The sequence below is a fragment of the Nymphalis io genome, chromosome 15 (assembly GCF_905147045.1).
Source record: "Nymphalis io chromosome 15, ilAglIoxx1.1, whole genome shotgun sequence".
NCBI classification, from domain to species: domain Eukaryota; kingdom Metazoa; phylum Arthropoda; class Insecta; order Lepidoptera; family Nymphalidae; genus Nymphalis; species Nymphalis io.
This window is the reverse complement of record NC_065902.1, coordinates 11,618,555-11,638,771: the sequence shown is the minus strand read 5'-3', so window position 1 is coordinate 11,638,771 and position 20,217 is coordinate 11,618,555. Positions and strand designations below refer to the sequence as shown.

The 20,217-nt window shown below is 31.0% G+C and overlaps 2 protein-coding genes and 1 non-coding gene across 3 annotated transcripts in view; 2 read left to right on the top strand and 1 right to left on the bottom strand.

Moving 5' to 3' along the window:
- Positions 1 to 20,217, top strand: part of LOC126773847 (UDP-xylose and UDP-N-acetylglucosamine transporter) — a 276,550-nt gene that overhangs the window by 60,145 nt on the left and 196,188 nt on the right. The window lies entirely within an intron of this gene.
- LOC126773776 (uncharacterized) overlaps positions 1 to 20,217 on the top strand; it is a 92,736-nt gene that overhangs the window by 44,233 nt on the left and 28,286 nt on the right. The gene's annotated exons all lie outside the window — the stretch shown is intronic.
- On the bottom strand, positions 8,795 to 8,935 carry LOC126774074 (U4 spliceosomal RNA). Its single transcript, XR_007669790.1, has one exon. It is a non-coding gene; the product is annotated as a U4 spliceosomal RNA (small nuclear RNA).

Genomic DNA, 20,217 nt, shown 5'->3' with positions numbered 1-20,217 from the left:
TAGAATCTAATAATACGTAATTTAATTAAATCCGCCCAAGCGTTAATTTGATATATAACATATATATACATCGATGCATTATAATATAGAATGTTGATGTTTTAAGGATGATGGATTAATTTTAGCGTACTAATTTTTAAGTTTTTTATCTGTATTTAATTCTTTAAAATAAACATAATAGTTTTATAATAAATATGTCTGATAAAATATTTCCGTACGAAAATAGTTCCGTGAGAAAAACGACATCCTAAATACCAACTACGAATATTTTATTCTTTTATTTTGGACTTGAATTGAATTTAAAAATGGATTTCGTTAAAAAAGGTTTTGTATTTCCAATGCAAACATATAATGCACAGATTAAATAGTGTTCTTATAAGAAAATAAACTCAAGCGATTAATCTCATGACTCTAATGTTACAAGCAATGTTCTGATGTATTAGTATGTAAGTGGTGTTTGTACGTAGAAGCATGTATAATGCATGTATTCCAGTGCAGTCAAGGTTAGCTATACGGGTTCCCGATACCGGTTTGCTGATGTTACCCGGTACCCTAACAAACGTACTGGCCGTTCATAGAATACACATGTAAACGAAAAAAAAAAAATTGAATCCACGATCAATGTTATATACACTTTCTTTAACATCGTTCCAAAGACTTGTAGTTATCGATTTGCTAATTGCAGGCGGTTTTTCTAACAATGTTAAATATTAATAAATTTTAACAAAATAATTTAACGTAAAATTGTATTGAGTATTATTTTATAATTATTTACTTATTTTATTTATTTTTATGACGGGCCGGTTGGCGTGGTTGGTAGATACTTGCCTTTCACGCCGAAGGTTGTGGGTTCGATTCCCACCCAGGACAGACATGTCTGTTTGTCCTGAGTGTGGGTGTAATTATCTATATAAGCATGTGTTTACAAAACAAAAGTAGTATATGTAGTATATCAGTTGTCAGGTTTCTGTAGTACAAGCTCTGCTTAGCTTGGGATCTGATGGCCTGGTGTGAATAATGTCGCAGGATATTAAAAATTTCGTGACTAAATATAACCAAAAACTTTTAAAAAAATCAATAACGATACCTCACCAAAAAAAAGAGTGTAAATGAGTGTTAGGCACACTCGTTCGCGGTTATGTGTAATTTGACAGCTCTTTCGTCAATAAAGTTATTTCAATGGGCCCTCATCGACCTTAACAAGTGTATTTATAGCAAAACGGGCTCACCCCTGTTTTTATCAATTAAAATGTGGATTCGAAGCCGTCAAGAATGCGTCCATGCAGGAATGCAACGCCAAACCACTTACAGACATTGATATGCAATTTTGAACCCTATTACATTGATATAAATTACATCCGGACTGCAGAGAGTTTTGTAGGACAGGACGAAATCAGCATGTATCCGTGTTAATGAAAAATACACTTTAAGTTATAGGCATTAAGGGTTACGGTGTTAGCAATTATTGTTTAGTTTCAAAGTGCATTGGGAGGGGTCGTATAGTATAAAGCAATCAGATACGGCAATTGAACAAGTTTACGAGAAAGGGTCTTATTCATTATAAATTTGTCGAAATCGCTTAGAAACACTTTCGTAATTCTATTTTGAAAATGTATTTCGAAAAGTAACACAATAATAATACAAATAATTTATAATTGGAGCCATCATTAAAATTTATGTATTTATATAATTATGTACATACAATTTACTGAAAGAATATAATATAAAATTATATAAGGTTATATTTTAATGTGATTTATATTGTAACCTTATTTTTGTTGTAAAAATATAATTTAAATTTTAATCCTTTTTGTTACTCCTTCCCCGACGTAGACGCTCAAGAATTTTACGCAAATCCTATACAAAATATTTTTTTCTTTTCTCAAAGCGTGCGAAGCCGGGTAGATTAGCTAGTACTTATGTATACAAGGAGATGAAACTTACGCTTGTCACGTCAATTGTCTAAATTGATAACAGCTGGAACTGCAAAACGTAACGTACGCGTTGCGATGAAAGTTTGAGTATATAAAATTATTTTATAAGTAGTATAATAATATTATATACCATAAATAAAACCTCGACAACGTCATGCGTTTTTTGGTAAAACATTTCTTTTATAGAATAGTAAGGCGGACGAGCATATGGGTCACCAACGCCCATAGACATTGGCATTGTAAAAAATGTTAACCATTGCTCACATCGCCAATGGGTCATCAACCTTGGGAACTGAGATGTTATGTCCCTTGTGCCTGTAATCACACTGGCTTACCCTTCAGACCGGAACACAACAATACAAAGTACTGCTGCTTTGCGGTAGAATATCTGATAAGTGGGTGGTACCTACCCAGACGAGCTTGCACAAAACTCTACCACCATTGAAACATTTATGTAATATTGGTTCAGAAGTTTAATATATATATATTACGCCTAGCGAAATGTACTAGAAAGATATCATTATATGTAATATTGCATTTCACACTTACTTTATAAAACTATCATTTAAGATAAGCTTTCAAGACATTGCATAGTGAAATGGCTGAGCACTAATTGTCTACAGTTATCGTCAATTTCGTTCCACAGTTCACATTAACCTAGTTTTTAAGTCTTAGGCCTCGGTACGTGATGCATTAGAGACTGTTTCCACTAATGGCTATATTTAGCGATACTAACACATTTAGTGTTTGATAAAAAATGTATATATATATATATAATTTGTAATCAAGTCCATGTAAAATTTCAACTCCGTGGGGTAATAGGAAGTCGTTATTCAGATTGCAAGATTGGACCTAAGCAATTAACAAACATTGCTTAATAAAATATTTTGAAAAGCAACTGATCTATATTCTTCTAGCTGTGATACGTTTTCTTTATATAAATTACATAAGGCAAATATGTCACTTGATATTGTAATTACGTAGTATGTGTTTGGGCGGTGGTGACCCCTTCCCACCGGGTAGCCTATAATAAAAAAGTCCTTCTTATCTAAAAAATGTATGTAAAACTGCATAGCAATGATTATGACAAAATAATAAATATATATACTATTATATAAAGTTGAAGAGTTTATTTTTTGAACGCGCTAAACTTTACGAGTTCGATTTGAAAGATTTTTTTTTTGCGTTAAGCTCATTGAGAATCATCGCAAACCCAATTGACTTATGGGAGCAGCAACACGCAACGCGAGGGCAACCGCGCAGAGCAGCTAGTATATAGATAAAAATGAAATACACACTGTACAAAGCATGGCTATACGTGATGGTGGTGGTGACTATTAGATTCTCAGGGCGTTAAGATGCCATTTGTTTTTACGTCCGGGACAAATACGAGTTCACTGTACTGCTGTATTGCGAGTGCAACTGTAATTGCAGGTGAAAAGGACGTAACATTTTAGAACCCATGCTTAGCAGCTCATTGTGTTAGAATCGGTTTGTATTCATAGGACCTTTTGTCTATGAATGAAGGTGATCAGAACGAACATTTGCCGGATTCCCAAAAAAAAAACAAATCTAATTGTTCGGTTACAAAAAGCATCATTATTACATATTATTTACATATATGTATTTATATGTATATGTATATATGTGTGTGTGTATTTATATATATATTATATGAAATTTAATCAATATGGCATACAAACATTGTAAGTTAAAGCACGTAGCGTTTGCTATAAAGATTATAATGCGTCTGACTTGTTTTACGTATGCAGACAGTTCAAGGTTACGTTGTGCAGCGCAGCGTGGCTGAGAAATTGTGCCTCATGTCACATCAAGTTGCACACACAATCCTTTCTAATCCTCGCTTATATAAGGAATATTATCCCTTAAATTCGTTATTACGAATTGAAATTCTGACATTAATAACAACAAATTACAATTACAAGTTAACAATCGTAATAATCTTTTTGAAAGCCTTCACGTGATATCTCTCAACGATCTTTTCCTCGTTCGAAACATTAATACGAGTTATCTCAATCTCGTATCGCAATTCATATCTCAGCATATTTAATGGACGCAATCTTTAAATACAGTTATAGTAACTCAACATTTACAGTTAAGGCGAAATCTTTGAATTTTCTTGTATTCGTTAAATTCAACATGAGTTTATTCATTAAAGTCATTTATAATCTATAAAGGCATACTGAAATAATTTTGTTTATATTAAATAACTCATTCAATTTTATAAAATAACGGTGATTATTTTTTTTTAACTCCTGACAGCTGAAAAAATTGTCGTTTTTATTAACGAGATTGTAATATGTGTAAAATAAACTTATTTAATTGTTTATTAATCGCGAAAACCTAAGAATGTATGGAGATAATTTTATTTAATCTATGGAATTAAAAGTTCCTATCGAAGGACCTAAGCTTGTCTGCCCAGCTTAAAAATATATATTTTTTTGTTTCTTCCTAGTATGACACATATTCGCAAGTGTTTTTGAGCACTATAAAGTCTTCATTTATTTATTAAAGTTTTACTCAGTAACTGTCAGTGCAATTGCTATTGTGTATTAATCGAAAAACTTATTACGCTTTGATCTTTGATCCTCCAATCAATACCATACACGACACTTAACTCATATACCTATTACCTAACATTTGCGTGTGATACTGTGGATAATACCTATATATCTATAACATTTAGCTAAATCGACTGTTTTTTATTTATTATATAAGTAAGCAGACGGGCCAATGGATCCACCTGATGGTATGTTACCAATGGCCAAATATGCTGTGACCGTTAGAAGTAACCATTCCAACAATGGAAACTAATATTGTATGTCCCTTGTGCCTTACACTGGTTCACTCACCCATCTAACACGAGCACAACAATAATAAGTATTATTGTTTGGTGGTAGAATGTGTGATGAGTTGTTGGTACCCAGACGGGCTTGCATAAATTAAGGATGGTAGGGACCACTAAGGATATATCCTACAACCGGACAAAAACATTCCTCCTTAAAAAGAATGACTCCACATATATATGCGACAGAATTTCACCCGATACATGTAGATTTCCTGTCGATAACCTGTGATAATCAGGTAAAATCCACCTGTTCTATCCTTTCGATCTTCTTGGCTTTTCATGTGGAATGTTACAAAGCGCAACCCTATTTAGAATGAACCCGTGTATTCAACTAAATTTATGGGTTCAAATGAAATAAATGAACACCTATGTGCTATTCACGTGCATAATTGGTTTTTGAAATTCACTTCACGCTCTACAATGACTTAAAATGATGGCTTGTTAGTACAATATAACGGATTAGCCTTCCAGTCAATTATTTTCCTATATTTTTCTATAGAAATAAAATGCAAGATTATTTTTAGACATAAACAAAAATTAATAACATTGAGATTTAGGTTTATTGCTTGTTTGTTTTGAGAAGTTTAAACAAAAAAGGTTATTATAAGAAAATAATTTTAAATCAGTGCCAGAAATATGTTTTTCGGCAACACCGATTTGGATGAATAATTTATCAAACATTATTGATATTATTTTATCGTAGGCTCTCATAGCCTTCATTTTATAGCTATAAAATACGGTATATATGGTATGTATGTACGTATGGCGGAAAAATCTCTTCAATAGACTTACTTTATTCTTTACATAATAGCATCCAGACGTGACATTCACTTAAGTACTAAGTTAAAACGTCTTTAGTGCAATATGAAAGGTTTTAAACATGGTATTGTTGCCTCGCGGGGGGAGGGGTCGACGACCGCGTCAGACAGCGCGGCTCCATTGTGCACCGACGGACCATCAATGTGAAAATTATTGAGAAATATTTCATTTCTGCCGTATAGTTTTATAGTTTAACGAAAGATACATCGTTTGAAAAGTTTATCGTTATAATATTGAGTTGTACTTCGAGTTTAGTTTATTGAACGATTGCCGTATCTCAGACGATTCGGTTTTTAAAAACAGCGCTTTAATACAGATAAAATTATAGATTGTTACTAGTCGATTATAATAAAAAAAAACAATGTAGTATAAATGAATGGCTTTATAGCTTATGTTATATAAATGGTATAATTCCAGGGACCTGAATATGATTCGCTCATTAAAATCGAATATTACTCCGATTATCGATATTTTTATATCAGTTATTTCAATTGTTACAAAACCTCGATCGTGTTATCAGCAATTATTCAAATACATACATGTATGTTTTACGTGCAACGCAATTAACGATAGCAAAATTTACGATTAATTTTTACCGAAATAGTCTATGACTCAATTTGAATTTTAATGACTTAATTTGTGACCATTGAACACAGATTATATCGTCAATTGCGTTGATTCTGTTTTAAAAAATATAAAGAAGGAATTACTCATTCCCGCGCAAACAAATATAAAGTCCTGTCAAATATGACAACATTTGTCAGTTAATGTCATTTTGACTGATCATCTTCAACCATCGAATCCTGATTGAAACGAATTGTATTTTGGGTCAGGAATCAAAAACTCATTTGTCTGAACCAATTGTGTTTAGAATCTAGGTCTTTACTACATTGGCATTACGCCAAAATCGTTTCATTCATTTTTCTTAGTTTCATTCATTCATTCATGAAAATGATGCAGCGTGTTATGTTACTGACTGTGTCAATTTCTTTTGTATTATCGATAAAAAAACTCAAATAATAAAAGATTAATATCATATTTACTATTTTTCTTATTATTAACTAAGAATAATTTACAACCAATTCAATAAATGGCATAAATTTTCAACTATAACTTAAAATACCATCAATAGTGGAATTTGCAGCTTAAAGCGCTGTCCATCGACCGCAGACCGCTAAGAACGCAGACTCAAAGAGATGCATCGCAACCACAACACATTCGGCTTGCGGTTACTAACGACACTTGCAATTTTGTTATATATTGTTTATAATTTTTATTAAATACATTAATTTATATACATATTAAAAATAAAAAGTAATATTAATCTTACATAAGCGGGAGATAGAGATAGCGAGCAATAAACTAAATGAACAAGATTTGTTAATTTAAAACATGTTCTTAATTACACATTAATGGCTGCATTCTTGGTTGTTGCGTTACTATAAAACAAAATATAATTAAAGTTTTTATTAGGGCTGTATCGATTGCTAATTATATCGAGTAATCGAATTTGCTCAGTTTTATTTTCGCCAAATCGTAGATACAGTCGAGTTAATCTGTAGGAACAGGATTGTACAGGCTTAAAGCACTTAAATTTAATTTAATGCTTGTTAGTTTCATATTAATTCTATTTCAAAATAATTGATCGTATTGTCTATCGGTATTTGAGATTGAGGCAATAGAGAGCTGCTTGCGCATACTCTTTAATACTATTATAACTCCTGCGTTGTTTTCATTCTTCATTGAGAATGACCGCCGCGACCATGAAGGATGGAGGCAGGATGCCTGGCCCCAATCTGGCCATACATAATATACAAGAAACAATAACTCCCAGATGGACCTTTACGTCGAAGTGGGGACCAAATCTACTAAAAAATTGACACTTTATCGCAATCGAATCGAAAGTTAATCGTTCTCCTATCCGTTTAACCGTTTTCCTATTCTTACTGAGCAATTAATTTGCGGTTCGGTCTAAATCGGATCGAAATAGAATCGAGAATGTATCGTAACCATTGTAAATTAGTAGAAATTGTCCGAAGTTTAACAAAGGTTTATTTTTGTGAGGAATTGAATAAAGAACGTATTGTAACCGTTGTAATTTACCAAAATTAAACCCCTGTGCTTGGGGTGAATTTCCCTATTCCAAGACTATTAAGGTCCTTATAATAGCGTAATTGTTGATATTTTTCTTTTACTCGTTACATATGTTTTGAAAAAATTATGCAAATCGTGTAATCCCTGCGTCTTTAGTAAAAAAAAAAACATTCTTATTTTATTGTCAAAGGGTGAATGATAATTATATTTTTTTATCAATATAATTTCGTTTTAATATGAAAAACTCCCTGTTTTGTTGTATTTTATCCTAATTGTTTTATTTTATCATTATATTCCATATAAATCTCTACATCATCGCAATGTTGAACTAAGTTTTTATACTTATGTTTTAGTGTAAGTAATTGTCAGTAAATCAAATAAAATCGATTTTCAGAATAAAAATTTCTAAAAGCCCTCTCGTTCAATAAGACCTAGTTCTGCATAAATGCAAAAAACCAACGACTCCGTGTCTAATATTTTACAATAAAAAAAGTATATTTGAAAAAAGAACAACTAATAATTATTATTTTTTCATTCCGTTATTCTATTTTTATCATTATCAAACACGCGAATGTTCACTGCAAATCCGTTGCATGGCTAAATAAACACGCTTCAAAAATAGCCTTTTAAAGTTCGAATCACACAGGTTTGTAGTTTTCAATACCGTCATTGTGTCGTGGCAACTATTTGCACTTTGACCTGTACCCGGTGACCGCAGACCAGCAGTTTTGTACGGGTTCCAACGTGACGTAACCGCAACGCATGTAGCGTACATTGTGCGGTCAACGCAACTGTTTAATTTTTTACGATGACTTTCATGTTCTTCGTATGAAATGATGTATAATTATATAGTTATTTGCTATCTCGCTCTGACATCACGTGGATTCGATTGTTTTTTTATCGGTCGTACCAAGTGCGATGTTTTCGACTTAACTCTAATACAAACAGCGCTACCAAATCCGGGAGTTAAATATTAGTTCGTAAAACACTTACCACGACGTGAACAATAAAGTACCTACGTATTTAATAGGTGTATCTTCAAAAGATATTAACTCACGTACATTTTGCTCCACGAATTTGATATTTATCAATCTCCGTATTTTTTTGAAATTACACTAGTACGAGTTATACTAAGTCTTAACACATACAGTATTTCAACTTGCAATAATCGCACCTCGGATTGACCTCATTGGTTACGATATTGATTCTACGCAAAATTCATTCATATTCATGTCCTGCATGTGTCTAATTTAAATGCAATTCTGCCACATGTGTATTCCACCAAACCGCATAGGAGCAGCGTGGTGGAATAACCTCCATACCTTCTTCTCAAAAAGGGAGAGGAGGCCTTAGCCCAGCAGTAGCACATTCACAGGCTGTTATTATATATATAGTATGTAATAATATACTATATGTACTGACAACGTTAATTTAACAAAATTTAATAATAATCGGTCGAGTAGTTAACACCTGAAAACTTAACAAACAAACGAAATTACTTTTGCAATTTATAATACTAGTAATGATGCTTTTAATGTACATTATTTATAACTTTCTCTCGTAAAATAAGTTACGGCTATTTAAAAAAATATAATAATCAAATTAAACAAGCGTACGAAGCGCTTAATTTAATCTGTGGAGTCATTAAAAATCAGCGAATACTCCTCGCACGCCATAGAGCACAATCTTCGACTTTCATTTTCCAAAGGAAAATTTTCCCAATATATCATCGTACATAGAAAAAACAATCCCCTGAATCGAATCGTAAAAATACCATATATATAACACAAAAATTACCATATTTTCGGAATTCTTAGTACGGTTATAAAATACTCTCAAAGTACAGTTGATAGCTCAAAAATGTATTCACATTTTCAGGTGTTAAATGTATTATTACGCAATATCTTTCACCGCTATGATCCACGCGCGTTGCGGTTTGTGTCAACAGGTCACGCGACATGTCTTTAAAAAAAAAAACGTTGTAATTAAAAATTTACAGAATTTTATTCCATGGTTATCCATTATAGGTTTTTTGTTTCGTTATGACCAAATTAAGACTTGAGATTATAGATAAAAAAAGGTATGAAAAGATTATTATTAAAATAGATAGGTAAATTAATTTTGAGGTTATTTCTATATTACACTATGATATATAGTAATAAAATAAATAAAGATAAAATACAAGTCAACATTTTATAAGTGCTTTTAAATACATTTTATATATTAATAATATTATTTAAGGTTAATGTTACTTATATATCTTAGGAGACAAATTGTAATAGCTTGTATAATAATCTAGTCACGCATACATACTGAAATAAAATAATAATACAGACTGGCTGATGGGCCACTTCATGGTCAGCGGTCACCGCCGCTCATAAACATTAGCACTTTAAACATTAACCAACGGTAGAATAAGTAGTACCTTCCCAGACGGCTTTGCCCAAAGTGGTAGAGCACTAAGTATAGTACTCATATTAAAACTTAAAAATATCCATTTTGCGTGACGTTGGCAGAATATTTTCCGCCTTGATCACACACTTGCTAAAACAAAAACGAACCATAGATATTATATTTAAAAATATATACTAAAAAATAAGAGGTGTACTTTAGTTATACCTAACGTTCGATATTACCATGTATCGATTCAACTTAGAGTTGAACAATTGTTATTTTATGGAGATAACTGACATTATATTTAAATAAATTTCATTCGAAATAGCTCACGTTATTTTTATTGCTTTATTGCTCGGTCCCGTTACGCTTGTCCTATTATGTCATTAAGTTAATGTTACCATTTTAATGTCAATAATAACAGACATTATAAATTATTAATATCAATATTATTTAAATTTTATGCATAAGTGTTTTATACACTTTCAAAATTTCTCTAAAAAGTGTAAGTTGCTTAAATTTCATTTGCAAATGTTGACTAAAAATACTAGACAACAGGAGAACCTAATAAAGGTATGAATATGTATAATTAATGCTTTAAGCGGCTTTAAGGCTTTATTTTTAGCGCATCAGTGTATCTCAAATGATAAGTATCATATATCCCTTCGATACCTCTGACAACGTGTATGCGAAATTTTATAATGATCGATTGAGTATTTAAGAGGACAGTTCGCATTTATAATATTAGTAACGATGAGCTACTAGCCGACTTACATGGTAAGTCCCTGAAACTATTTTAATATTATTATAAGCATTGATAAGTGCTAGTACATTGTACTAATTAGGGAATAAAATACGGTTAAAAATGAATTTGTAATGTTATTAAACTTCTAAAATAAATACACCCATATTGTTTATAGCCCATATTAAAGTTGTACTATTTCAAATTCCATTACGAGCGGTTAGGTGGCTTAGTCGTGACAATGTAACAAACAAACTGATATATATTTACTTTCGTATTAACAATAAATTATTTTTCTTGCTCATTAGCATCTGCTTGGTTATTAAAATAAAAAAAGCTCGGGCCTTTTTCAACACAAATAATGCTCTTACTATATAACCAATATTATAAAATATAGCTTCTTTAAACAGTTAAAGAAGTATTATACAAAGACAAAAAGCAAGAAATGCTAAAGGCTTCCATATAAGAATGAATTATAAAGTGTTTTAAATTGTTAATATACAAGAAAAAAAAACAAATTTCCCTAAGTAGCTCCCATAATAGTCGTAATACGAATTGTATTTAAAAAACGTGACAGAATGAGAAATTGTTTTATTACCGCTGTCTATATTACAATTATTTATTACATATTCGATTGTATTCAAAATTAAATTTGTATCATATGTAAGGAAAATGTAAAAAATAAATTTACTCTATAAACAATTACGACATAATGTTTTTAACAGATCCCAATTGACGACCTAGTAACGTTCTTTCTTATTTGTAAGCGTCGTTTATCGGGTGATTACTTAAACAATACCTTCTTGACTTCTTCTTTCAAATGTCAAATCAATAATGACAGAAAGGAACACAGTATTTAACTGAACAGCAGCTAAGCAACGTTTATAAGTGAGGCCGTAAGTATTTATATAGTGTTACGTATTTCGTCGCCTCAACCCATAGATATTATATTTATATGGACAAACTCATTGGTGTGTTTTTTAACAGCAATACGAAAAACACTGGCCAACACGGTACTAGACGGTACTAGAACAAAATAATAATAAATATCTGTTTTCCTTGTCATTTTAAGAATTTTTTTTTTGTAAATTGAGTTAAATGACGCAGACGGGCGTAAATAACAAATTTGTATGTATTTTAAACAAAAGTTACTACATAATTACATATAATGATATACTAAGTGTTTGATTAGTTATGAAAATAATATTAAAAAAGCCTTCGCTAATTACTAGCTAACTCGTTACAAACAAAAACTGCAAACAAATACTAATTAAAGTTTTGTTGTAAGTTCAATATATCATATTACTTTTGACAGTAGATTCAGAGATCATAGATCAACTGATGTATATTTTTAATTGGCAAAGAATAGACGGAGCGCAATAGATAACAATTTTTATTTTTTAATTCTATATTACATTTTATGATGAAGGAAACAATTGTTGTAATTTTTATGTTCCGCAAGAAATTAAAGTATTTTTGCATGATTTGTTTAAACTTCTTGAATTTTAGTCACAGTTATACCTCGCACGTCCATAGACAACGGGACTGTTTAAATGTCAAATAAAGGTGGGAAATGTGAATGCAGAATGAAAATTTTAAATTCGTACACATGTGTATAATAAATTTAACTATAAAAATGATAGCTTTCCGTTTATTGTATTTTTTTATTATATTATACAATTATGATAACTATTTTTACAAATGCTTGACTTGGAAATTAAAGGATTGACGAATTGGATACTTCAAGTTTTGACATAATATTTTTTTAAATTGTAAATTATATTACTAAGAAAGAAATCTCCAAAATCAAAAATTATCTTTCAAGTTGTAAATAAAATAATATAAAAGATTCATAATTTGAAAAAAAAATGTAGACTTTTTAACAAAAACCACGAATTTTGGATACCAGCTGATTTTAATAAAAACTCACAATACGTAGACTATGTCTCCGTCATCGGTATGACCCCCTTACTTCAGGCGGGTTAAGGAGGCCGTACAACCAACATAAAATGACATCAATAATGTCTAAAGCATCTGTATTGAGAACTTCAATACACTAAATATCACAACAAACGATTTTAGATCTTATTACAATAAAATAGGACATATTATCGCATAGATCAATAGTCGCTTGTCACCCGCGAGGTCGGTAACCCTGCATTATGAAATATACAATATTTTGAAGTGGGATTTAGGTCGGAACTGAACGTTGACTTCTAAATTTGCATTTAGTGTCATCCACGTTTTACGCTTATCCCGAGTCTATTACAAACAACTGCCAATTTTTTATCTAATTGCAGTCTTTTATACAATTTACAAGCTAGCTATTTCAATTAAAATTTTCCAAATATTTTAGGTATATATTATTTCGTTTATCGATGTAGGAGGCGTTTTTTTTATTATGAATAAAAATAAAAAGTTTTTTTTTAAATTTATTTATTAAAGTTTGAATAGACAAAGTAAAATAACTTATTATACATGATGGTCTTAGAAATCTCGTAATATTAACATGGTAGATTTATAATTGATATTTTTAGAAATTAATTTAATTACCGCTTTAAACTAATAGATAAAATTAATCTTATTAAGTCCTTAAAAATAATAAATTTATTACATTTTATAGTGAGGTTGCCTATTATTGTAAAAGAATGCATACCAAATAATATCAATCGTATTTATTTGTACATATATATGTATTTCGTTGTGAATCTATAGGAAAATTTTATATAAAAAAACATTTACAATTCCAACAACAAAATTGTCTACTTATTATATGATATAGAAATATTAACATGTTCCATAAATATTATTTTTAGCGGTAAAATTTTTCGATTTCGGTTTTTAAAAAACTTTATCAACGATGTCAATCATCATAAAGCCAAGCACTCGATTAAAAAATACGAAACTTTTTTTCATATATGTCACATGTTGAGTTAAAAATCTACAAAAAAAAATAAAATAACTGAGTGCATTAAAAATCTTTAAAAGCAAAATAAAAGCAACAGTGCACTTGATTAATTCAGCTGGCACTTTAATGTCAAACTAGCGACCTATGAACCTTATCTGTATTGTATTTAGGGTGAAAATGCAGCACACGTAAAACGTAGTGCGCTCGTAGTACTCGGGTCGAATGGAGTCACTTAGCAACAGCCTTGACGCGTTCCGTTGAACCTTACCACAAACCTACACATACATTGAACTACAGACTTAATACTGAGTTTTGTTCCGAAATACGAAAAGCTTATAAACCACAGGAGACTTAGACCGAATTTGCATTATCTTATACTTTGTATTCGACATTTGAAAATTCGAAATAATATACTTAATATGCAGACTTTACACGTAGCAATCGAGAAAAAACAAATTTGGCGCCAATTCACTTCCACGTTCTAAATTTAATTTTCTTTTTTTATCTTTTGTTATGGCCTAGCAGTGTGATGATACGGTCCAAACTATAGACATCCATGCTTTTCCGTAGGAAGAGAAGTCTTTGCCCAACAGCAGGACATTTATGGGATGTTACCATTGTCTTGGTGAATGCAGGTGGGGTACAATCGTGCAGTTCAGATGCATGTATGACTAGAGGATAGTATTAAACAAAAGACACGGGTCAAGTATAAAAATTTGAAACAATTTTTTATATTTGGTTTTAAAATATCTTTCCCTATTTTGATACTTATTAGCAAAAATATTTATCAATGCTTTAACACCGCCTGATTTTTCCAATGAGCAATGAGTTTGATCTTTTTAAGAAAATATAATTTTTAAAAAGCTATTAGCTCAATTATTTTCCTTACAATATATATATTTAATATTAAATTGTCACCTGTACGTATTTTATTTTAATAAAATATCGGTAAAGTGATAAATTAAAATAAACGAAATTCATAATGAATAACAAAACGAAACATTAATTTTAATTATAAAATTCATTAGCAAAGTGTTTTCAAAAACGAGCCACTTGCTCTTTAGTTATTAATTATTTTAATAACGAAAATGAATACATACATACTTAATAGAAAGGTGTTATCGTTTCACCTCATTCTTCTTTATTAAGTAAGTCATTTATAAAATTATATAAACAATAAATAAAAGCATGTTATTTATAATGATCATACATAATTTTTACGAATGGCAATTTAAAAATAATACGCAATAATTTATGATACGTCAAGAATGTATTTTTTTTTTTTGTTATGATGGAATTTTTATTGGCATATAAATTATACATACGGAACATTTTAAAAATATTTATTTAAAAAATAAATATGTTTTAAAAAACAGTCACTAACTCATAGCCAGTGAACGCCTTCTCCTGAATTGAGGAGGGGTTAGTCTTATATAGACTTGATGTTGTCCTTTGCCGAGCACGAGATGAATGATGGTTTGCCCGAGCTCGAACCCGTAATCTTCGGTTAAGATTCCCATGTACCCAACCACCGGACCATAAAGGCTCGGCCATGTCGACTCGAGACCATCTAAAACTTTTATATTTATTATTATATATATTTTTTATTATATACCACATTACACGAACTAAAAAAAAAGAAACATGAAATGCAGTATATAACTCTTTCTTATCGCTTCCCAGCAATATTTTTATAATAAAATATGTTTATTGTTTTCATACGGAAATTTAACCTATTTACATACAAATATTATGAAAGTAAAATAAAAGTAATAGGCTGAACAATTTCCCTATTAAGGAGAAAGCGTTAAAGCATAACCTACGACACTGCTTCACTGTGAGTTGGTGGACATAAGTACACTTCGCAAAATTTGATGTTCTGAATGGATTTTTCCGTCATTGTTAACACATGATGAAGTATTAAACACAAATTAATCATACGAAAACCCAGTGGTGCCTGCTCGGTTTCGAACACGCGACCTAACCGTTCCGTGGTTTCCACTTCGCCTTCTTTATAAGACTATTTTACATTTTTAGAAGATATATTAAAAAAAATTTTAATTTATATTAGGTATTAAAACGTTATTTAATTTTTATGCAAATATTACGTCTACGTAATAATATGCATATCACAAAATGAATATTCAATCCGCGCGTCATGCTTTCATTATAAAATTTCAATGCTTCATATAAATTAAAAATGGTTAGAGGGAAAATCCCGCACTGATCCCTGGGGGCGATCGGCCGGGATTTGTTGGGAGATAGTGGGATCATACACTATTGGTTTTGTTTGCCCATGTAATGTCAGTCACAAACAAATCCACCAATTTACGAGGGGTTACGTAAAACGGAATAAACATACTTATTTATAATGTATATTTTTTTAATTTAAATATTTATGTACCGCTTGTATACTATTATTAAATTATTTAAAAAAAAACTTTCAAATATAGAATTATTAATTCCGTCCAAGTAACAGTTACTAATATTCAACTAATAATAATATATAATATGTAAAATAAAATTCTTAAAAAAAAAAACAATACCATAGACTATACGACAGATAAAAAATAAAAAAAGCAATATAAATGATGGTCCATTCTTAAACAATCACAGCCACCTGTCCGAGAGCTCGGCTCACGCTCAGCCGCGTCCTTTGTGCAGATAACATATCTTGCTATTATAAATGTTATCCGTTTCCGTTATATTGCGCATATAAAGCTCGTAAATAACAAGCATTCATTATATTATTCATGACTATCTGTGTTACGTTCCATAATATCGTATAAAGGGCTATTGAAAGTTGATTGACTTATGTGCAAGTTAATTTACTTTTCGTTCTAGTTTAAATTATCAGTTTTTATTAGATTACAGAAATGAGGGTAACGCTTCAACGCATTTACTAATCAGCTAGAGTATATTTAAAACAGCTTGTAAACGCCCCATGGGCTAATGCCTCCTCCCCACTCGAGGAGATAGCTTGGAGCATATTTAACCACGCTACTACAATACGGATTGATACACATTTCGTAAATTTTCACCCAACAAATTACACGCACACAAGATAAATTAAGCACATGAAAATTTTAATGGTTCTTGCCCGTGCTTGAACCCGTAATCTTCCGCTAATATTCACGTGTTCTAACTCGCCATCACGGTTTTTCTAAGTGTTATAAACGACATCAGAAATGTAATAACCGTTGAATGCGTTCATTCATTTATTCTTAAAAGACACAATTTAGATTAACTAGTTTATGCCCGCGGGCTTCCCCGAATGTAAGGTGAGCGGTCCATCTGCCCGTCTGCCTAACTATATTATAAAAAAGCCATATCACCAGATTATGGTACGGCTTTGATTAACAGTGGAACGAGCTCGTACAAATCAAATATGTGCTAGAAGTAAAAATGCTTCAGAATAGTTTAATTATAATAAAGTTATAAAAACTATGCAGAAAATTAAATTCGACAGTCAATTTTTAATGTCATGGCGACCAAAGAGGTTGCATTCCTTAAAAAAAAGTAACGAATTTGCTTTATAAGTTTTCTATAAACTTATAAAATTAAAAACTTCCTTGGAATTTTATCTTGCAAAACATTTCTTAAGCACTATTAATTCTATTAAATGCTTTAAATGAAATCTGGCGTTGCAGCCGTTTTAATTGCACCATTCACTATAATACTAGCCATAAAAATTTGTATGTTCAAATAATAGCCTTTTTTGTCCGTTTTATACAGCACAGTAATACGAAAGATATTTTAATTTACACCAAATAATTATTTTCACAATTAGAGCATTCATTAAATTTTAAGTTTTAATTTAATATGTTTTTAATTATATTTAATACTAGATAATCTTACCGGCTTCGCACGGGTAGATAAGAAGAAAAATGTGTTTTGTATAGGTTTTGTGTAAAATGTGTAAAAAACTAAGAACGTCTACGTCGGGGAAGGAGTAAATGTGACAAATTTCAAGTCAATCGGGCTGATACTTTAGGAGATCTCGTGATGAGCGGTGTTTCGCTTATATATACATAAGCAACTCAGTTTCATTAGCAATTTATGCCACGAAAAAATCACAACACACACCCAATTTATCTTTAAAATCGACTAAAATTTATTTCTAATAAATCTTAATGTTACAAATACGAAATTTCATGTGTTTGTATGTATTGACGAAAAGATTCGAATTAAGCTGATCGATTAACGATTCGTCTTCAAAGTGCTTCAAAGTCTTTATATCAATAAGTGTGACGCTTTTATATTGAATAAAGATTATTGACTTTGACAGTATGTAAAGTTCTTAAACGGACAATTTTTGAACTATTCGAAGAAATCTTCGAAGACAATTCATATTTATGTAAGCTACATAGAACAGCGATGCTATTTATTATATAAGAACTTCATTACTCATCCGTGAAATGTTGACAACCGACTTATGAGGATACCTACGCTATTTTGATGCGTGTATTCTTAGAATGTTATGGTCAATATCGCTTATCATGACATTTCACGACCATTCTCTACGATGAGTTTCGAGTTTGTCTAACAGAATAGCCCTACGGTTTTATTTCCTTTGAAGGCTAACCGTTAAACCTGCGTAAATTTATTATTATTATACTTTAGAGTTAAAATGGTACTTTTCACTATAGACATATTCGTTTAATTATGTTCTATTAAGACCTAATATTTGCAACAATCTGATAGCCCGTCTATTAATTCACATGGTGACAGGAGGTCAATTCGACGGTGAAAATTGGAATGGTACTCGTAGCATTTCTACGAGAACCAGCCCTCTTTTTACCATTTGAGGCAACGGCAAGTTATATCATTTATATATTTTTTTCTTTCTTTTATATTATATACCAGCGTGGATAAATTATGATATGACTGAAAATCACAATCGTGTTTTTTCTTAATATGATTGCTTGTCCCACCTTCGCATTCTTGCCTTTTTGAATTTTATTAATTTGTTTTTTTTATATTTATTTATATCTGACTTAAAGAAAAAGGTTATTAATACTGCTCTTTTATGTGTATGTTCGTCGATAACCTCGTATATTTTGATAATTGTTTTGTTATTCGATCGGATAACTTAAAATGCCATTTTAATTTAAGCAACTAAATCTAATACACTAGCGGATTTGCTACTTTTCCTGTATGGGCACACATAAATTCAAAGAAAATAACAGTCGTGAGGGAATAAGGGTGGAAGTTAGGGGATTCGTTACTTATTTTTATAGTAAATTGATTTTAATGATTTTGGTTTCCGTGAATAGATGCGGGCCCCGTATGACTACGAAAAAAACACCCATAAGCATGGAAAACTATGTCTAAACAGCGCTGTCTCGTTTGAACAGCGAGCTTAATACATAAATTTCATATAAATATTATAAATAAACAAAATTGGTTTTAATTAAAAATATTGAATTCGCGCCTATATTTAAACTAAAAACCTTAAAGTAATTAAATATAATTTATAATATGTACTTAGTCGATTATATTTTCAGTCGGCGTTAACCAAAGAGGCAAATCTATTTAGATATTATATCTAATGATTAATAATATGCCATTGTCAGTAATTAAAATACACTTATGTATATATATATATATATATATATATATAATGGAGCTGGTGGTACAGCTTTGTGCAAGCTCGTCTGGGTAGGTACCACCCACTCATCAGATATTCTACCGCAAAACAGCAGAACTTGGTATTGTTGTGTTCCGGTTCGAAGGGTGAGTTAGCCAGTGTAATTAGAGGCACGAGGGACATAACATCTTATTGGTGATGTAAGCGATGGTTAATATTTCTTACAATGCCTATGTCTATGGACGTTGGTGACCACTTACCATCAGGTGACCCATATGCTCGTCCACCTTCCTATTCTATAAAAAAATCGTATATTGGATGGACCGTAGTACATAACAGGACTTACAGCGATCATTTCCTGCAATTATATTATTCAGAACGTCCAATAAAATGTTAATGATAAGACATTAAAGACGGCAAGTGAAACAAAATGGCCGCTACTGCGGATATTTACGTAATATTTTTTTCCCTTAGCTATACGTTTAGAAATATTTTTTGCGTATACACGTTTACATTTTAAAGTAGCAAATAATTACTTAGTATTTATTTAATTTCAATTTATACAAAGCAATCTGTTAACGTCTAACCCTTATTGAAGCATATCGATGGAATTATCTCCAAGCCTCGTTAAGGAGAGAGAGTGTATTTATTTATTATGATTATTATATGATATATGATTATGATTATGAACGTTCCACCCGTGGGAGATTAACAGGCTCTGACTTTTATGAAACATAGATTAATTTACTGGTTTTTTACAACTATTCATGTTTAAGAAAAAGAAAACAAAGTATTCCTACAATTGCCTTCATTGAACATTTGATCGCACTGCCTCGTTGTTCAAGTTGATAGTTTATAAGGCTGCAT